Source organism: Coregonus lavaretus (genome assembly GCF_964263955.1).
Source record: "Coregonus lavaretus genome assembly, chromosome: 38".
Classification (NCBI taxonomy): domain Eukaryota; kingdom Metazoa; phylum Chordata; class Actinopteri; order Salmoniformes; family Salmonidae; genus Coregonus; species Coregonus lavaretus.
Genome location: NC_140025.1, coordinates 27,039,761 through 27,058,130, shown reverse-complemented (window position 1 = coordinate 27,058,130; position 18,370 = coordinate 27,039,761). Strand labels below are relative to the sequence as shown.

The window sequence follows — 18,370 nt, the reverse complement described above, 5'->3', positions numbered from 1 at the left end:
GACGCAGAGTGTATCACATTGAGCTAGCAATAAAAAAAAAGAGAGGCGCGAACAGCTCTTCTCCCTGTGTGATCACTAAATAATGCAATGGCGTCATTTCAGCTAAACCCAGGGAATGGCAAAGTGGGATGAGTTGGAGTGGGGGTGATTTCAAAGCCTCCAAGGAATTTTGGGTAAGTTGACGCTCATTTAGGCCTACTGCATTTCTACACAATTTAAAAACTCTAAAATGGTATTTAGAGAACAGCAAAAACAAACAAAAATGGCCCAGCCATTAATTATCACCGCAATATTAGGTTTAAAGGTCTGTGGAACGGTTTGTACAATGTTAGCTACTCAACCTCATCATAAATTGACTCATTTACGTGTGGAACGCCGCATACAGTGCACAAAGTAAAATATGCATAATACACGCTATCAAATAGCAAGGCCGACTTCAAACATCAATGTGAAAGTAACTGATGCATAAAACAGTTGACCGGTAATGCAAACTATGCCAGATAAATCCTACACATGCCTTGAAATAAAATGCATATATCAAAGGACTGAGGCCTACAATCGACAGGGATGCATGAAGAGATACAAACTCCACCAAATAATGACGGAAATCACGAAATACAAAAGGAAAATCTACACATGCCTTTTTGAAGGGAGCTAAGGCCCCGCCCATGATTCAGCTCTTTTGAATGGACAGCTCCTCCATACAGTTAGGCATAGTGGAGCTCGTGGTGTGGTGCTGAATGGACAGCACCTATGTTTAGTTGCCAGCTATACAGTGCTATGGAAAAGTATTTGCCCCCTTTCTAATTTTCTCTACTTTTGCATATTTGTGATACTGAATGTTATCAGATCTTCAACCAAAACCTAATATTAGATAAAGGGAACATAAGTGAACAAATAACACAACAATTACATATTTATTTCATAAACAAAGTTATGCAACACCCAATTTCCCTGTGTGAAAAAGTAATTGCCCCCTTACACTCAATAACTGGTTGTGCCACCTTTAGCTGCAATGACTCCAACCAAATGCTTCCTGTAGTTGTTGATCAGTCTCTCACGTCGCTGTCGAGGAATTTTGGCCTGCTAAGAACTGCTCTAACTCAGTGAGGTGTGGGTTTTCAAGCATGAACTGCTTGTTTCAAGTCCCGCCACAACATCTCAATTGGGATTAGGTCTGGACATTGACTAGGCCATTCCAAAACTTCAGATTTGTTGCTTTTTAGCAATTTTCATGTAGACTTGATTGTGTGTTTTGGATCATTGTCTTGCTGCATGACCCAGCTGTGCTTCATCTTCAGCTCACAGATGGATGGTCTGACATTCTCCTGTAGAATTCTCTGATACAGAGCAGAGAATTCTCTGATACATGGTTCCTTCTATTAAGGCAAGTCGTCTAGGTCCTGAGGCAGCAAAGCATCCCCAAACCATCACACCACCACCACCATGCTTGACCTTTGGTATGATGTTCTTACTGTGGAATGCAGAGTTTGGTTTTCTTTATAATGTCGAAATAAACATATCACACACTCACAAACTGTAATTATACAGTACCAGTGAAACGTTTGGACATACCTACTCATTCCAGGGTTTTTCTTTCTTTTTTTAAACTATTTTCTACATTGTAGAATAATAGTGAAGACATCAAAACTATGAAATAACACATATCTTTTACCTATTTGGTAAAAGACCAAGTCCATATTATGGCAAGAACAGCTCAAATAAGCAATGAGAAACGACAGTCCATCATTGCTTTAAGACATGAAGGTCAGTCAATATAGAACATTTCAAGAACTTTGAACGTTTCTTCAAGTGCAGTCGCAAAAACCATCAAGTGCTATGATGAAACTGGCTCCATTGACGACCGCGACAGAAATGGAAGACCCAGAGTTAACTCTGCTGCAGAGGATAAGTTCATTAGAGTTACCAGAGTTCAAGTAACAGACACATCTCAACATCAACTGTTCAGAGGGGACTGTGTGAATCAAGCCTTCATGGTCGAATTGCCGCAAAGAAACCACTACTAAAGGACACCAATAAGAAGAAGAGACCTGCTTGGGCCAAGAAACACGAGCAATGGACATTAGACCGGTGGAAATGTGTCCTTTGGTCTGGAGTCCAAATTGGAGATTTTTGATTCCAACCGCCGTGTCTTTGTGAGACGCAGTGTGGGTGAATGGATGATCTCTGCATGTGTATTTCCCACTGTGAAGCATGGAGGAGGAGGTGTTATGGTGTGGGGGTGCTTTGATGGTGACACTGTCTGTGATTTATTTAGAATTCAAGGCACACTTAATCGGCATGGCTACTACAGCATTCTGCAGCGATACGCCATCCCATCTGGTGTCGGCGTAGTGGGACTATCATTTGTTTTTCGACAGGACAATGACCCAACACACCTCCAGGCAATGTAAGGTCTATTTTACCAAGAAGGAGAGTGATGGAGTGCATCAGATGACCTGGCCTCCACAATCCCCGGACCTCAACCCAATTGAGATGGTTTGGGATGAGTTGGACCGCAGAGTGAAGGAAAGCAGCCAAGAATTGCTCAGCATATGTGGGAACTCCTTCAAGACTGTTGGAAAAGCATTCCAGGTGAAGCTGGTTGAGAGAATGCCAAGAGTGTGCAAAGCTGTCATCAAGGCAAAGGGTGGCTATTTGAAGAATCTCAAATATAAAATATATTTTGATTTGTTTACACTTTTTTGTTTACTACATGATTCCATATGTGTTATTTCATAGTTTTAATGTATTCACTATTATTCTACAATGTCAAAAATAGTAAAGATAAAGAAAAACCCTTGAATGAGTAAGTGTGTCCAAACCTTTGACTGGTAGTGTATGTGTACATTGTACTATCAATTGGGGAGAGAAAGCTTCAAATATCACATTAATTTGTGCATATCCACTGTATACATATGAATCGCGGCAAAGTTGCTTGCAGGCGATGGCTGCAAGTTGCAGCTGGTGAGGAGCAACTGCAGAAAATTGAAGTAGACTGCAATCAAAACTTCATGACCGTTGATCACATGGTTGTTGTGAAGTTCATGAAGTCGACATGTAGGCGCAATTCTGAATATTGTTATCTTCATAATGCAACACACTTTGAAAGGCGGTGAAAAACCATTGTCACCAACTTGACAAAAGTGATCCACTTGAACAAAAGGCACACAGGGTGGCAGCTGCTCTCTGAGCGATGCTCCGCATGGTCCTAAAGCCAGCACGAGTATGCGGAACAGCCGTTGCGTTTTCATCGGGCCTTTCGCAATATTTAAAATGCAATCAAGGGAAAACACAGGTTGGAAAGCAAATGGCTCCTACTGAAAAGAGAAGACTCTATGCTGTAGGCTACCAAAATATTTGATCAACTTCCAAATATTGTTTTACGAGAGAGAGCGAGAGATAGGCTTTTGGCACGATCGCATCGGCAATCACCAGCGAGTGAGCTGCGCATCATTGGGTGTGTCAGTGAAACTGGAAAGCATTTTTCTGACTATAATTTCCTCCTCACATTGTAGCCTACAATATGTGTCTCCACACATCTAGGCCTAGGCTATTGATGGATTCAAGACATGGTCGTTTTTATTGATCTCAGATTCTCAGTTCGTCAGTGTCAAAGTAGCCTGCCATTTCAATTATTTGTGTCTATTAAAAAAGGTTCTACCAAAGTCTCCAGTCATGTAAAATGACGTAGAATTACATGAAATGTGTTCATAAAAGGCCACATTTTTCCCGGACCCTAGGCTACTAAAAATGTTCCCAATGTGTGCAACCTCTGTAAGTGCCTCTACTCTACTGCTCTATGCCTGTCACGGATTCTGCCGAGGCTGCTCCTCCTCCTTGCTCGGGCAGGCTTCGGCGTTCGTCGTCCCCGGAGTACTAGCTGCTGCCGATCGATGTTTCTGTGTTTGTCTTGTTCTGTCTTGAGTGGTTACACCTGTATGCTATTATGTTTGATTGTAGTCCCTATATTTACCCATGTCTCTCGTTTGGTAATTGTGTGTTATTGTTTTGTGTCTCGTATGGTCGGCATTGCTGTTTGTCGTATGCGTGTATTTGTTTTCCTCCCTGTTAGGGGGTTTTGTTTTGTATGTTCTTTACTAACTAGTAAAGGACGTCTGCCAGTAGCTCTGTGTCCTGCGCTTGACTTCGCTCACCGCATACACATCGCCCTTGACAGAATAACACACCAGTCATGGAGTCAGCAGGATCGGCGGTGCCAATGGGATCACTGGAGGAGCGCGTTATCCACCAAGCGGCCATGATCCAGGATCTTGGCACCGCCATACAAGGAGTGATTGAAACCTTGAGGCGATGGGAAGGAGGAGGTTTGCCCACACCTCCTCCAACGATACCACCACCATCTGCCATACCCATCGTTCCACCTCCGGAGTCCAGTGGGATTCGGCTCTCGCTCCCGAGGGCTTATGATGGCACCGCGGCCGGGTGTCAGAGTTTCCTGCTCCAAGTGGAACTCTACCTGGCCACCATCCACCCGGCGCCCTCGGGATACGAGAGCTTTTCCGCCCTCATCTCCTGTCTGTCCGGCAAGGCACTGGAGTGGGCCAACGCAGAGTGGAGGGGAATAGACGCCGCTACAGTCAGCTATGCGGAGTTCTCCCGCCGCTTCAGGGCGGTTTTCAATCATCCCCCAGAGGGGAAAGCGGCGGGTGAGCATCTGTTCCACCTCAGACAGGGGAAGAGGAGCGAGCAGGAGTTCGCACTGGACTTCCGGACTCTGGCTGCCAATGCGGGATGGAATGAGAGGGCCCTCATCGACCACTACAGGTGCAGCCTAAGGGAGGACGTTCGCCGAGAGTTGGCCTGCAGGGACACCAACCTAAGTTTCGATCAGCTGGTGGACATGTCGATTCGTCTAGATACCCTGTTGGCTACCCGCGGACGTCCGGAGTTGGGGCCGTCCATTCCATCCCCCAGCACCTCCGAGCCGAGCCCTATGGAGCTCGGGGGTGCTGGTGCTAGAGAGAAGAGGAGAGAGACTAGGAGAGAGGCCGTCCCCTGCACCAACTGTGGCCGCAGAGGACACATTGCGGTTCGGTGCTGGGGAGGGTCTCCTAGGGATCGAGGCAGCAGGCCACGCACTGATGAGTCATTCCAGGTGAGTAAGCACCCAACTCACCCAGAGCTCTCTGTTGTACATATGTGTATTAAAGTTGTGTTTCCCGAGGTTTCTTCTCACTCCCAGCATAAGGCGCTAGTCGATTCAGGCGCAGCTGGGAATTTTATCGATCGCTGTTTCTCGTATAAGTTAGGGATTCCCCTTATACCAGTTGATGTGCCCTTCCCCATCCATGCCCTAGACATCCGCCCTTTGGGGTCGGGATTGATTAGGGAGGTCACAGCGCCACTTAAGATGAAGACGCAGGGGGGTCATGAGGAGATTATACAGTTGTATTTGATTGACTCTCCTGCGTTTCCCGTGGTGTTGGGGCTTCCCTGGTTAATATCTCATGACCCCAACATTTCATGGCAACAGAGGGCTCTCAAGGGATGGTCTGATCAGTGTGTCGGGCGGTGTATAGGTGTTTCCGTAGGGGCAACGACGGTGGAAAGTCCGAACCAAATGCCCGCAATGCACATTCCTCCTGAGAATGCAGATTTGGCACTCGTCTTCTGTAAGAAGAAGGCGACTCAATTACCACCTCATAGACAGGGGGATTGTGCGATAGACCTCCAGGCAGGCGCTGCACTTCCTCGTAGTCATGTGTATCCTCTGTCTCAGGAGGAGACGGCGGCTATGGAGACATACGTCACCGAATCTCTGGGACAGGGATACATTCGGCCGTCCACTTCCCCTGCGTCCTCAAGTTTCTTTTTTGTGAAGAAGAAGGATGGGGGTTTGCGCCCGTGTATTGATTACCGTGGTCTTAACCAGATTACCATTAAATACAGCTATCCTCTCCCTCTGATTGCGAGTATGACGGAGTCATTACACGGGGCGCGATTCTTCACAAAATTGGATCTCAGGATCGCTTACAACCTGGTGCGCATTAGGGAGGGAGATTAATGGAAAACAGCATTTAGTTCCACCTCGGGTCACTATGAGTATCTCGTCATGCCATACGGGTTAATGAATGCTCCTTCAGTCTTCCAATCATTTGTGGACGAGATTTTCCGGGATTTGCATGGACAGGGTGTAGTGGTGTATATTGATGACATTCTAATATACTCCGATACACGAGCCGAGCATGTGTCCCTGGTGCGTCGGGTGCTGGGTAGACTGTTGGAGCATGACTTGTATGTGAAGGCGGAGAAATGCCTGTTTTTCCAGGAGTCCATCTCCTTCCTGGGACATCGATTGTCCGCGTCAGGGGTGGAGATGGAGATTGACTGCGTTTCAGCCATGCGTAATTGGCAGACTCCCACCACGGTTAAGGAGGTGCAGCGGTTTTTGGGTTTTGCCAATTACTACCGGAGGTTTATCCGGGGTTTTGGACAGGAGGCAGCTCCCATCACCTCCATGCTAAAGGGGGGCCCGGTGTGTTTGCAGTGGTCGGCTGAGGCGGACAGGGCGTTTAGACATCTGAAGGACCTGTTCACCTCGGTTCCGGTGCTGGCACATCCGGACCCCTCTTTGGCGTTCCAAGTTGAGGTGGATGCGTCCGAGGCGGGGATAGGTGCTGTACTGTCTCAACGCTCGGGCACGCATCCAAAACTCCGCCTCTGTGCTTTTTATTCCAAGAAGCTCAGTCCGGCGGAACGCAATTATGACGTGGGGGACAGGGAGCTGCTAGCGGTGGTTCAAGCCCTGAAGGTGTGGAGGCATTGGCTTGAGGGGGCTAAACACCCTTTCCTCATTCTGACTGACCATCATAACCTGGAGTACATCCGGGAAGCGAGGAGACTGAACCCTCGTCAGGCTAGGTGGTCCATGTTTCTTGCCCGGTTTGTATTTAAGCTCACGTATATACCAGGGTTACAGAACGCTAAGGCAGACGCCCTGTCCCGGCTATATGACACAGAGGAGAGGTCCATTGAGCCCACTCCCATACTCCCGGAGTCTTGTCTAGTGGCACCGGTGGTGTGGGAGGTCGATGCGGAAATCGAGCAGGCGTTACGTACCGACTCTACTCCCCCAGAGTGTCCAGAGGGGCGGAGGTACGTGCCGCTCGAGGTCCGGGATCGACTGATATATTGGGCTCACACGTCACCCTCCTATGGTCATCCGGGTATTGGTCGAACGGTGCACTGCCTTAGCGGGAAGTACTGGTGGCCCACCTTGGCTAAGGACGTGAGGGTTTACGTTTCTTCCTGCTCGGTGTGCGCTCAGTGTAAGACGCCTAGACACCTGCCCAGAGGGAAGTTACAACCCCTACCCGTTCCACAACGGCCGTGGTCTCACCTATCGGTGGATTTTGTCACGGACCTTCCCCCCTCCCAGGGGAATACCACGATCTTGGTCGTTGTGGATCGGTTTTCTAAGGCCTGCCGTCTCATTCCGATGCCAGGTCTCCCCACAGCCCTACAAATGGCCGACGCCCTGTTTACTCATGTCTTCCGGCACTACGTGGTGCCTAAGGATATAGTGTCTGATCTGGGTCCCCAGTTCACCTCTAGAGTCTGGAGGGCGTTTATGGAATGTTTGGGGGTCTCGATTAGCCTTTCCTCAGGTTTTCACCCTGAGAGTAATGGGCAGGTGGAGAGAGTAAACCAGGATGTGTGTAGGTTTCTGAGGTCCTATTGCCAGGACCGGCAGGAGGAGTGGTCGGGTTATATCCTCTGGGCAGAGATAGCCCAAAACTCACTTCGCCACTCCTCCACTAATCTTACGCCTTTTCAGTGTGTGTTGGGGTATCAGCCGGTCCTGGCACCCTGGCATCAGAGCCAGATCGACGCTCCTGCGGTGGATGAGTGGTTTCAGCGCTCGGAGGAAACATGGAACGCTGCGCATGTCCATCTGCAGCAGGCTATCAGTAGGCAAAAGGCGAGCGCCGATCACCACCGCAGTGAGGGTCCGGTTTATGCACCTGGAGATCGGGTCTGGCTCTCGACCCGAAACCTGCCCCTTCGCCTGCCCTGCCGGAAGCTGGGTCAGCGGTTTGTGGGGCCATTTAAAGTCCTGAGGAGATTGAACGAGGTATGTTATAGGTTACAACTGCCCATAAATTACCGCATTAACCCCTCGTTCCATGTGTCTCTCCTCAGGCCGGTGGTAGCTGGTCCACTCCAGGAGAATGAGATACGAGAGGCTCCTCCGCCCCCACTAGACATCGAAGGGGCTCTGGTGTACTCAGTCCGTTCCATTGTGGATTCGAGGCGTCGGATGGGGGGTCTGCAGTATCTCGTGGAGTGGGAGGGGTACGGTCCGGAGGAACGGTGCTGGGTCCCTAGGAGAGACATCCTAGATCCCTCCCTGTTGACGGATTTCCACCGGAGTCATCCGACTCGCCCTGCTCCGCGTCCTCCTGGCCGTCCCCGAGGCAAGGGGGGGGTACTGTCACGGATTCTGCCGAGGCTGCTCCTCCTCCTTGCTCGGGCAGGCTTCGGCGTTCGTCGTCCCCGGAGTACTAGCTGCTGCCGATCGATGTTTCGGTGTTTGTCTTGTTCTGTCTTGAGTGGTTACACCTGTATGCTATTATGTTTGATTGTAGTCCCTATATTTACCCATGTCTCTCGTTTGGTAATTGTGTGTTATTGTTTTGTGTCTCATATGGTCGGCATTGCTGTTTGTCGTATGCGTGTATTTGTTTTCCTCCCTGTTAGGGGGTTTTGTTTTGTATGTTCTTTACTAACTAGTAAAGTACGTCTGCCAGTATTTCTGTGTCCTGCGCTTGACTTCGCTCACCGCATACACGTCGCCCTTGACAATGCCACTACGCCAATGCGATGATATGCATGCAATGCTTTATTATAAAGGTACTTTTTTTTCTCATGCGTTCCGGTACCTCAGAATTCTTCAGGTCACCCACCTCTCGCGCACACATTTTGTTCCGGCACCTCCTGATTTACAAATTAAGGACTGGTTATTGGTTATGTCACTCGCAGAAACAATTGATGTTTGCTGAATTCTGATATCAGACCAAATCCCAGACTAAATGTCTGTCCCTTTCCCAAAATATTTAGACTATAGCACAGCAATAGGCTGTCTATAAAATGGAATTCTGTCAATGAACCAACAAGGACATGTTAATCATACATCCGGGATCTGATATGAGTTCAAAGGAATGTTATGACTTAATCACTCACTCATACTGTAATTCCATTGCAGACACAACACAATAGCATGAGCAGTGGCGAGCCGTCATTCAGGGCAGGTGGGGCGGAGCCCGACCAGTTTTGAGCGCCACATTTTATGCAACAAAAACAATATATATACAGTCGTGGTCAAAAGTTTTGAGAATGACACAAGTATTGGTCTTCACAAAGTTTGCTGCTTCAGTGTTTTTAGATATTTTTGTCAGATGTTACTATGGTATACTGAAGTATAATTACAAGCATTCCATAAGTATCAAAGGCTTTTATTGACAATTACATTAAGTTTATGCAAAGAGTCAATATTTGCAGTGTTGACCCTTCTTTTTCAAGACCTCTGAAATCCGCCCTGGCATGCTGTCAATTAACTTCTGGGCCACATCCTGACTGATGGCAGCCCATTCTTGCATAATCAATGCTTGGAGTTTGTCAGAATTTGTGGGTTTTTGTTTGTCCACCCGCCTCTTGAGGATTGACCACAAGTTCTCAATGGGATTAAGGTCTGGGGAGTTTCCTGGCCATGGACCCAAAATGTCGATGTTTTGTTCCCGAGCCACTTAGTTATCACTTTTGCCTTATGGCAAGGTGCTCCATCATGCTGGAAAAGGCATTGTTCGTCAACAAACTGTTCTTGGATGGTTGGGAGAAGTTGCTCTCGGAGGATGTGTTGGTACCATTCTTTATTCATGGCTGTGTTCTTAGGCAAAATTGTGAGTGAGCCCACTCCCTTGGCTGAGAAGCAACCCCACACATGAATGGTCTCAGGATGCTTTACTGTTGGCATGACACAGGACTGATGGTAGCACTCACCTTGTCTTCTCCGGACAAGCTTTTTTCCGGATGCCCCAAACAATCGGAAAGGGGATTCATCAGAGAAAATGACTTTACCCCAGTCCTCAGCAGTCCAATCCCTGTACCTTTTGCAGAATATCAGTCTGTCCCTGATGTTTTTCCTGGAGAGAAGTGGCTTCCTCACTGCCCTTCTTGACACCAGGCCATCCTCCAAAAGTATTCGCCTCACTGTGCGTGCAGATGCACTCACACCTGACTGCTGCCATTCCAGAGCAAGCTCTGCACTGGTGGTGCCCCGATCCCACAGCTGAATCAACTTTAGGAGATGGTCCTGGCGCATGCTGGACTTTTTTGGGCGCCCTGAAGCCTTCTTCACAACAATTGAACCTCTCTCCTTGAAGTTCTTGATGATCCGATAAATGGTTGATTTAGGTGCAATCTTACTAGCAGCAATATCCTTGCCTGTGAAGCCCTTTTTGTGCAAAGCAATGATGACGGCACGTGTTTCCTTTGCAGGTAACCATGGTTAACAGAGGAAGAACAATGATTTCAAGCACCACCCTCCTTTTAAAGCTTCCAGTCAGTTATTCTAACTCAATCAGCATGACATAGTGATCTCCAGCCTTGTCCTCGTCAACACTCTCACCTGTGTTAACGAGACAATCAGTGACATGATGTCAGCTGGTCCTTTTGTGGCAGGGCTGAAATGCAGTGGAAATGTTTTTTGGGGGATTACGTTCATTTTCATGGCAAAGAGGGACTTTGTAATGAATTGCAATTCATCTGATCACTCTTCATAACATTCTGAAGTATATTCAAATTGCCATCATAAAAACTGAGGTAGCAGACTTTGTGAAAAGTAATATTTGTGTCATTCTCAAAACTTTTGATAACGACTGTAAACTACCAGTCAAAAGTTTGGACACACCTACTCATGCAAGGGTTTTTCTTTATTTCACTATTTTTACATTGTAGAATAGTAGTGAAGACATCAAAACTATGAAATAACACATATGGAAACATGTAGTAACCCAAAAAGTGTTAAACAAATCAAGATATATTTTATATTTGAGATTCTTCAAATAGCCAACCTTTGCCTTGATGACAGCTTTGCACACTCTTGACATTCTCTAAACCAGCTTAATTAATGCATTTCAATTAACAGGTGTGCCTTCTTAAAAGTTATTTTGTGGAATTTCTTTCCTTCTTAATTTCTTTGAGCCAATCAGTCGTGCTGTGACAAGGTAGTGGGGGTATACAGCAGATAGCCCAATTTGGTAAAAGACCAAGTCCATATTATGGCAAGAACAGCTCAAATAAGCAAAGAGAAACGACAGTCCATCATTACTTTTAAGACATGAAGGTCAGTTAATATGGAACATTTCAAGAACTTTAAAGTTTCTTCAAGTGCAGTCGCAAAAACCATCAAGCGCTATGACGAAACTGGCTCTCATGAGGACCGCAACAGAAATGGAAGACCCAGAGTTAACTCTGCTGCAGAGGATACGTTCATTAGAGTTACCAGCCTCAGAAATTGCAGCCCAAATAAATGCTTCACAGAGTTCAAGTAACAGACACATCTCAACATCAACTGTTCAGAGGGGACTGTGTGAATAAGGCCTTCATGGTCGAATTGCTGCAAAGAAACCATTACTAAAGAACAACAATAAGAAGAAGAGAACCGCTTGGGCCAAGAAACACGAGCAACGGACATTAGACCGGTGGAGTCCAAATTGGACATTTTTGGTTCCAACCGCTGTGTCTGTGAGACGCGGTGTGGGTGAACGGATGATCTCCGCATGTGTAGTTCCCACCGTAAAGCATGGAGGAGGAGGTGTTTTGGTGTGGGGGTGCTTTGTTGTTGACACTGTCTTTGATTTATTTAGAATTCAAGGCACACAACCAGCATGGCTACCACAGCATTCTGCAGCGATACACCATCCCATCTGGTTTGGGGTTAGTGGGACTATCTTATATTTTTCAACAGGACAATGACCCAACACACCTCCAGGCTGTGTAAGGGCTATTTGACCAAGAAGGAGAGTGATGGAGTGCATCAGATGACCTGGCCTCCACAATCCCCGGACCTCAACCCAATTGAGATGGTTTGGGATGAGTTGGACCGCAGAGTGAAGGAAAGCAGCCAAGAATTGCTCAGCATATGTGGGAACTCCTTCAAGACTGTTGGAAAAGCATTCCAAGTGAAGCTGGTTGAGAGAATGCCAAGAGTGTGCAAAGCTGTCATCAAGGCAAAGGGTGGCTATTTGAAGAATCTCAAATATAAAATATATTTTGATTTGTTTACACTTTTTTGTTTACTACATGATTCCATATGTGTTATTTCATAGTTTTAATGTCTTCACTATTATTCTACAATGTCAAAAATAGTAAAGATAAAGCAAAACCCTTGAATGAGGAAGTGTGTCCAAACCTTTGACTGGTAGTGTATGTGTACATTGTACTATCAATTGGGGAGAGAAAGCTTCAAATATCACATTAATTTGTGCATATCCACTGTATACATATGAATCGCGGCAAAGTTGCTTGCAGGCGATGGCTGCAAGTTGCAGCTGGTGAGGAGCAACTGCAGAAAATTGAAGTAGACTGCAATCAAAACTTCATGACCGTTGATCACATGGTTATTGTGAAGTTCATGAAGTCGACATGTAGGCGCAAGTCTGAATATTGTTATCTTCATAATGCAACACACTTTGAAAGGCGGTGAAAAACCATTGTCACCGACTTGACAAAAGTGATCCACTTGAACAAAATGCACACAGGGTGGCAGCTGCTCTCCGAGCGATGCTCCGCATGGTCCTAAAGCCAGCACGAGTATGCGGAACAGCCGTTGCATTTTCATCGGGATTGAAATGATTTTAGTCTATTCTTTATTTTGTTGCCTACTTTACATTTTTGGTATTGAGCTAGGGTATACCCAACTGACGCCCCTGTGTATGTTTCTCATATCAAAATAATGACTGCGCACAGAATGCATCCCTACGCGTCTTACAGATAGAATATCAAACAGAGTTCAGAGCGTAATGTCAGATATGTCATATCAGAATGAGTGCTTCATCCAACATCACGTGTGACAGCTGTGAGCATCCAGCCGCATCCCCTAACCAGCCATTAGCCTACTCAGCTGCTTCTCTCCGTCCATTCTTTCTGCGCATCTCCATCAGTTTTAAAATGTTATTTAGCTGTGATGGCAAGCTGGGGTGTGCAGAGAATGATGGGCTTTCTGTTGTTGTTATATTTGTTTATTTATTGGAGTGAAGTAGATACGTATCTTTTCATTTCATCTGTAAGAACGTGCAGTAACAATGTAACACCAAATGGATTTGGATTGATTACAAAAGTGTAAGAGGGGTTATGTTCAGTCTTAATTTGAGCCAGATCCTGCCGGAACAGTTTGAGACCAACGTGTGGCTGTGGCTGTGGCTGTGGCTGTGTGAGAATCACGCCAGTATCTCTCACACAAATAGAATGAGATTCACTTACTATGATCTCTCTCCCTCTCTCTGCTCTGATAGACATGAGCCTGCAACTCTCATCTCTCCAGCGTTGCACTTCATCATTTATTTCCTTATAGAATCATAGCCGCGCGAAGGGTTCTGGAGGAGCTGCAGCACCCTTGATAAATTGAAATAAATTTGCCAAACTTCTAGAATTACTGCTGTCTGTTCAGAAATAAATGAAATAATTCAGAATAGCCTACTACACCATGAGAAGGCCAATAATTTAGCCACAGAGAATCAATTGCTTCTTTTAAAAAATAGCCTAGCTGTGGATTGTAGCCCAATAACAAGGAATAGCCTACAGTCGGGAACAGGCCTTTCGCAATATTTAAAATGCAATCAAGGGAAAACACAGGTTGGAAAGCAAATGGCTCCTGCTGAAAAGAGAAGACTCTATGCTGTAGGCTACCAAAATATTTGATCAACTTCCAAATATTGTTTTACGAGAGAGAGCGAGAGATAGTCTTTTGGCACGAGCGCATTGGCAATCACCAGCGAGTGCATCATTGGGTGAGTCAGTGAAACTGGACAGCATTTTTCTGACTATAATTTCCTCCTCATATTGTAGCCTACAATATGTGTCTCCACACATCTAGGCCTAGGCTATTGATGGATTCAAGACATGGTCGTTTTTTATTGATCTCAGATTCTCAGTTCGTCAGTGTCAAAGTAGCCTTCCATTTCAATTATTTGTGTGTATTAAAAAAGGTTCTACCAAAGTCTCCAGTCATGTAAAATGACGTAGAATTACATGAAATGTGTTCATAAAAGGCCACATTTTTCCCGGACCCTAGGCTACAAAAAATGTTCCCAATGTGTGCAACTTCTGTAAGTGCCTCTACTCTACTGCTCTACGCCACTACGCAAATGCGATAATATGCATGCAATGCTTTATTATAAAGGTACTTTTTTTTCTCATGCGTTCCGGTACCTCAGAATTCCCCAGGTCACCCACCTCTCGCGCACAGTTTTTGTTCCGGCACCTCCTGATTTACAAATTAAGGACTGGTTATTGGTTATGTCACTCGCAGAAAGAATTGATGTTTGCTGAATTCTGATATCAGACCAAATCCCAGACTAAATGTCTGTCCCTTTCCCAAAATATTTAGACTATAGCACAGCAATAGGCTGTCTATAAAATGGAATTCTGTCAATGAACCAACAAGGACATGTTAATCATACATCCGGGATCTGATATGAGTTCAAAGGAATGTTATGACTTAATCACTCACTCATACTGTAATTCCATTGCAGACACAACACAATAGCATGAGCAGTGGCGAGCCGTCATTCAGGGCAGGTGGGGCAGAGCCCGACCAGTTTTGAGCGCCACATTTTTTGCAACAAAAACAATATATATACAGTTGTGTTCAAAAGTTTTGAGAATGACACAAGTATTGGTCTTCACAAAGTTTGCTGCTTCAGTGTTTTTAGATATTTTTGTCAGATGTTACTATGGTATACTGAAGTATAATTACAAGCATTCCATAAGTATCAAAGGCTTTTATTGACAATTACATTAAGTTTATGCAAAGAGTCAATATTTGCAGTGTTGACCCTTCTTTTTCAAGACCTCTGAAATCCGCCCTGGCATGCTGTCAATTAAATTCTGGGCCACATCCTGACTGATGGCAGCCCATTCTTGCATAATCAATGCTTGGAGTTTGTCAGAATTTGTGGGTTTTTGTTTGTCCACCCGCCTCTTGAGGATTGACCACAAGTTCTCAATGGGATTAAGGTCTGGGGAGTTTCCTGGCCATGGACCCAAAATGTTGATGTTTTGTTCCCTGAGCCACTTAGTTATCACTTTTGCCTTATGGCAAGGTGCTCCATCATGCTGGAAAAGGCATTGTTCGTCACCAAACTGTTTGTGGATGGTTGGGAGAAGTTGCTCTCGGAGGATGTGTTGGTACCATTCTTTATTCATGGCTGTGTTCTTAGGCAAAATTGTGAGTGAGTCCACTCCCTTGGCTGAGAAGCAACCCCACACATGAATGGTCTCAGGATGCTTTACTGTTGGCATGACACAGGACTGATGGTAGCGCTCACCTTGTCTTCTCCGGACAAGATTTTTTCCGGATGCCCCAAACAATCGGAAAGGGACTCATCAGAGAAAATGACTTTACCCCAGTCCTCAGCAGTCCAATCCCTGTACCTTTTGCAGAATATCAGTCTGTCCCTGATGTTTTTCCTGGAGAGAAGTGGCTTCCTCACTGCCCTTCTTGACACCAGGCCATCCTCCAAAAGTATTCGCCTCACTGTGCGTGCAGATGCACTCACACCTGCCTGCTGCCATTCCTGAGCAAGCTCTGCACTGGTGGTGCCCCGATCCCGCAGCTGAATCAACTTTAGGAGACGGTCCTGGCACTTGCTGGACTTTCTTGGGCGCCCTGAAGCCTTCTTCACAACAATTGAACCTCTCTCCTTGAAGTTCTTGATGATAAATGGTTGATTTAGGTGCAATCTTACTAGCAGCAATATCCTTGCCTGTGAAGCCCTTTTTGTGCAAAGCAATGATGACGGCACATGTTTCCTTGCAGGTAACAATGGTTAACACAGGAAGAACAATGATTTTAAGCACCACCCTCCTTTTAAAGGTTCCAGTCTGTTATTCTAACTCAAAAGCATTACAGAGTGATCTCCAGCCTTGTCCTCGTCAACACTCTCACCTGTGTTAACGAGACAATCACTGACATGATGTCAGCTGGTCCTTTTGTGGCAGGGCTGAAATGCAGTGGAAATGGCAAAGAGGGACTTTGCAATTAATTGCAATTCATCTGATCATTCTTCATAACATTCTGGAGTATATGCAAATTGCCATCATAAAACTGAGGTAGCAGACTTTGTGAAAAGTAATATTTGTGTCATTCTCAAATCTTTTGACAACGACTGTACACTACCAGTCAAAATAATAATAGTGTAGAATACATTGTAGAATAATAGTGAAGGCATCAAAACTATGAAATAACACTTATGGAATCATGTAGTAACCCAAAAAGTGTTAAACAAATCAAGATATATTTTATATTTGAGATTCTTCTAATAGCCACCCTTTGCCTTGATGACAGCTTTGCACACTCTTGGCATTCTCTAAACCAGCTTAATGAATGCATTTCAATTAACAGATGTGCCTTCTTAAAAGTTAATTTGTGGAATTTCTTTCCTTCTTAATTTGTTTGAGCCTATCAGTCGTGTTGTGACAAGGTGGGGGGGGGGGGGGACTGTTTTGTTCTGGAACCTATTTGCCGGATCCGGTACCTCTCGATGCATGAAAAATAATTTTCACATTTTACAATGTAAAAATTCGAATAAAAGCGAATTGACTCTTCCTTAATTTTCCTGCCCCCACAAAAAAACGTAATGTGAAAAGGTTGATTTTCAGCACGGGCCTAATATTCTAAGTTGATTCGGGTTGGGCAGGCCCGGATTGATGGTTTGAGCAACATTGTAACCCATGTTTGAGACCAACGCGTGGCCGTGGCTGTGGCTGTGTGAGAAGCACGCCAGTATCTCTCACACAAATAGAATGAGATTCACTTTCTATGATCTCTCTCCCTCTCTCTGCTCTGATAGACATGAGCCTGCAACTCTCATCTCTCCAGCGTTGCACTTCATCATTTATTTCCTTATAGAATCATAGCCGCGCGAACGGTTCTGGAGGAGCTGCAGCACCCTTGATAAATTAAAATAAATTTGCCAAACGTCTATAATTACTGCTGTCTGTTCAGAAATAAATGAAATAATTCAGAATAGCCTACTACACCATGAGAAGGCCAATAATTTAGCCACAGAGAATCAATTGCTTCTTTAAAAAAATAGCCTAGCTGTGGATTGTAGCCCAATAACAAGGAATAGCCTACAGTCGGAAACAGGCCTTTCGCAATATTTAAAATGCAATCAAGGGAAAACACAGGTTGGAAAGCAAATGGCTCCTGCTGAAAAGAGAATACTCTATGCTGTAGGCTACCAAAATATTTGATCAACTTCCAAATATTGTTTTACGAGAGAGAGCGAGAGATAGGCTTTTGGCACGAGCGCATTGGCAATCACCAGCGAGTGCATCATTGGGTGAGTCAGTGAAACTGGACAGCATTTTTCTGACTATAATTTCCTCCTCATATTGTAGCCTACAATATGTGTCTCCACACATCTAGGCCTAGGCTATTGATGGATTCAAGACATGGTCGTTTTTTATTGATCTCAGATTCTCAGTTTGTCAGTGTCAAAGTAGCCTTCCATTTCAATTATTTGTGTGTATTAAAAAAGGTCAAAGTCTCCAGTCATGTAAAATGACGTAGAATTACAAGAAATGTGTTCATAAAAGGCCACATTTTTCCCGGACCCTAGGCTACAAAAAATGTTCCCAATGTGTGCAACTTCTTTAAGTGCCTCTACTCTACTGCTCTACGGCACTACGCAAATGCGATAATATGCATGCAATGCTTTATTATAAAGGTACTTTTTTTTCTCATGCGTTCCGGTACCTCAGAATTCCCCAGGTCACCCACCTCTCGCGCACAGTTTTTGTTCCGGCACCTCCTGATTTACAAATTAAGGACTGGTTATTGGTTATGTCACTCGCAGAAAGAATTGATGTTTGCTGAATTCTGATATCAGACCAAATCCCAGACTAAATGTCTGTCCCTTTCCCAAAATATTTAGACTATAGCACAGCAATAGGCTGTCTATAAAATGGAATTCTGTCAATGAACCAACAAGGACATGTTAATCATACATCCGGGATCTGATATGAGTTCAAAGGAATGTTATGACTTAATCACTCACTCATACTGTAATTCCATTGCAGACACAACACAATAGCATGAGCAGTGGCGAGCCGTCATTCA

At 45.2% G+C, this 18,370-nt stretch overlaps 1 long non-coding RNA gene across 1 annotated transcript in view; it reads left to right on the top strand.

Annotated features, from left to right (window-relative positions):
- Positions 1 to 5: 5 nt before the first annotated feature.
- The window catches only part of LOC311112339, a 41,255-nt gene continuing 22,890 nt past the window's right edge, over positions 6 to 18,370 (top strand). Inside the window, exon 1 of the long non-coding RNA XR_014610863.1 lies at positions 6 to 173. This is a non-coding gene — a long non-coding RNA (uncharacterized lncRNA). The remainder of the gene's footprint in view (positions 174 to 18,370) is intronic.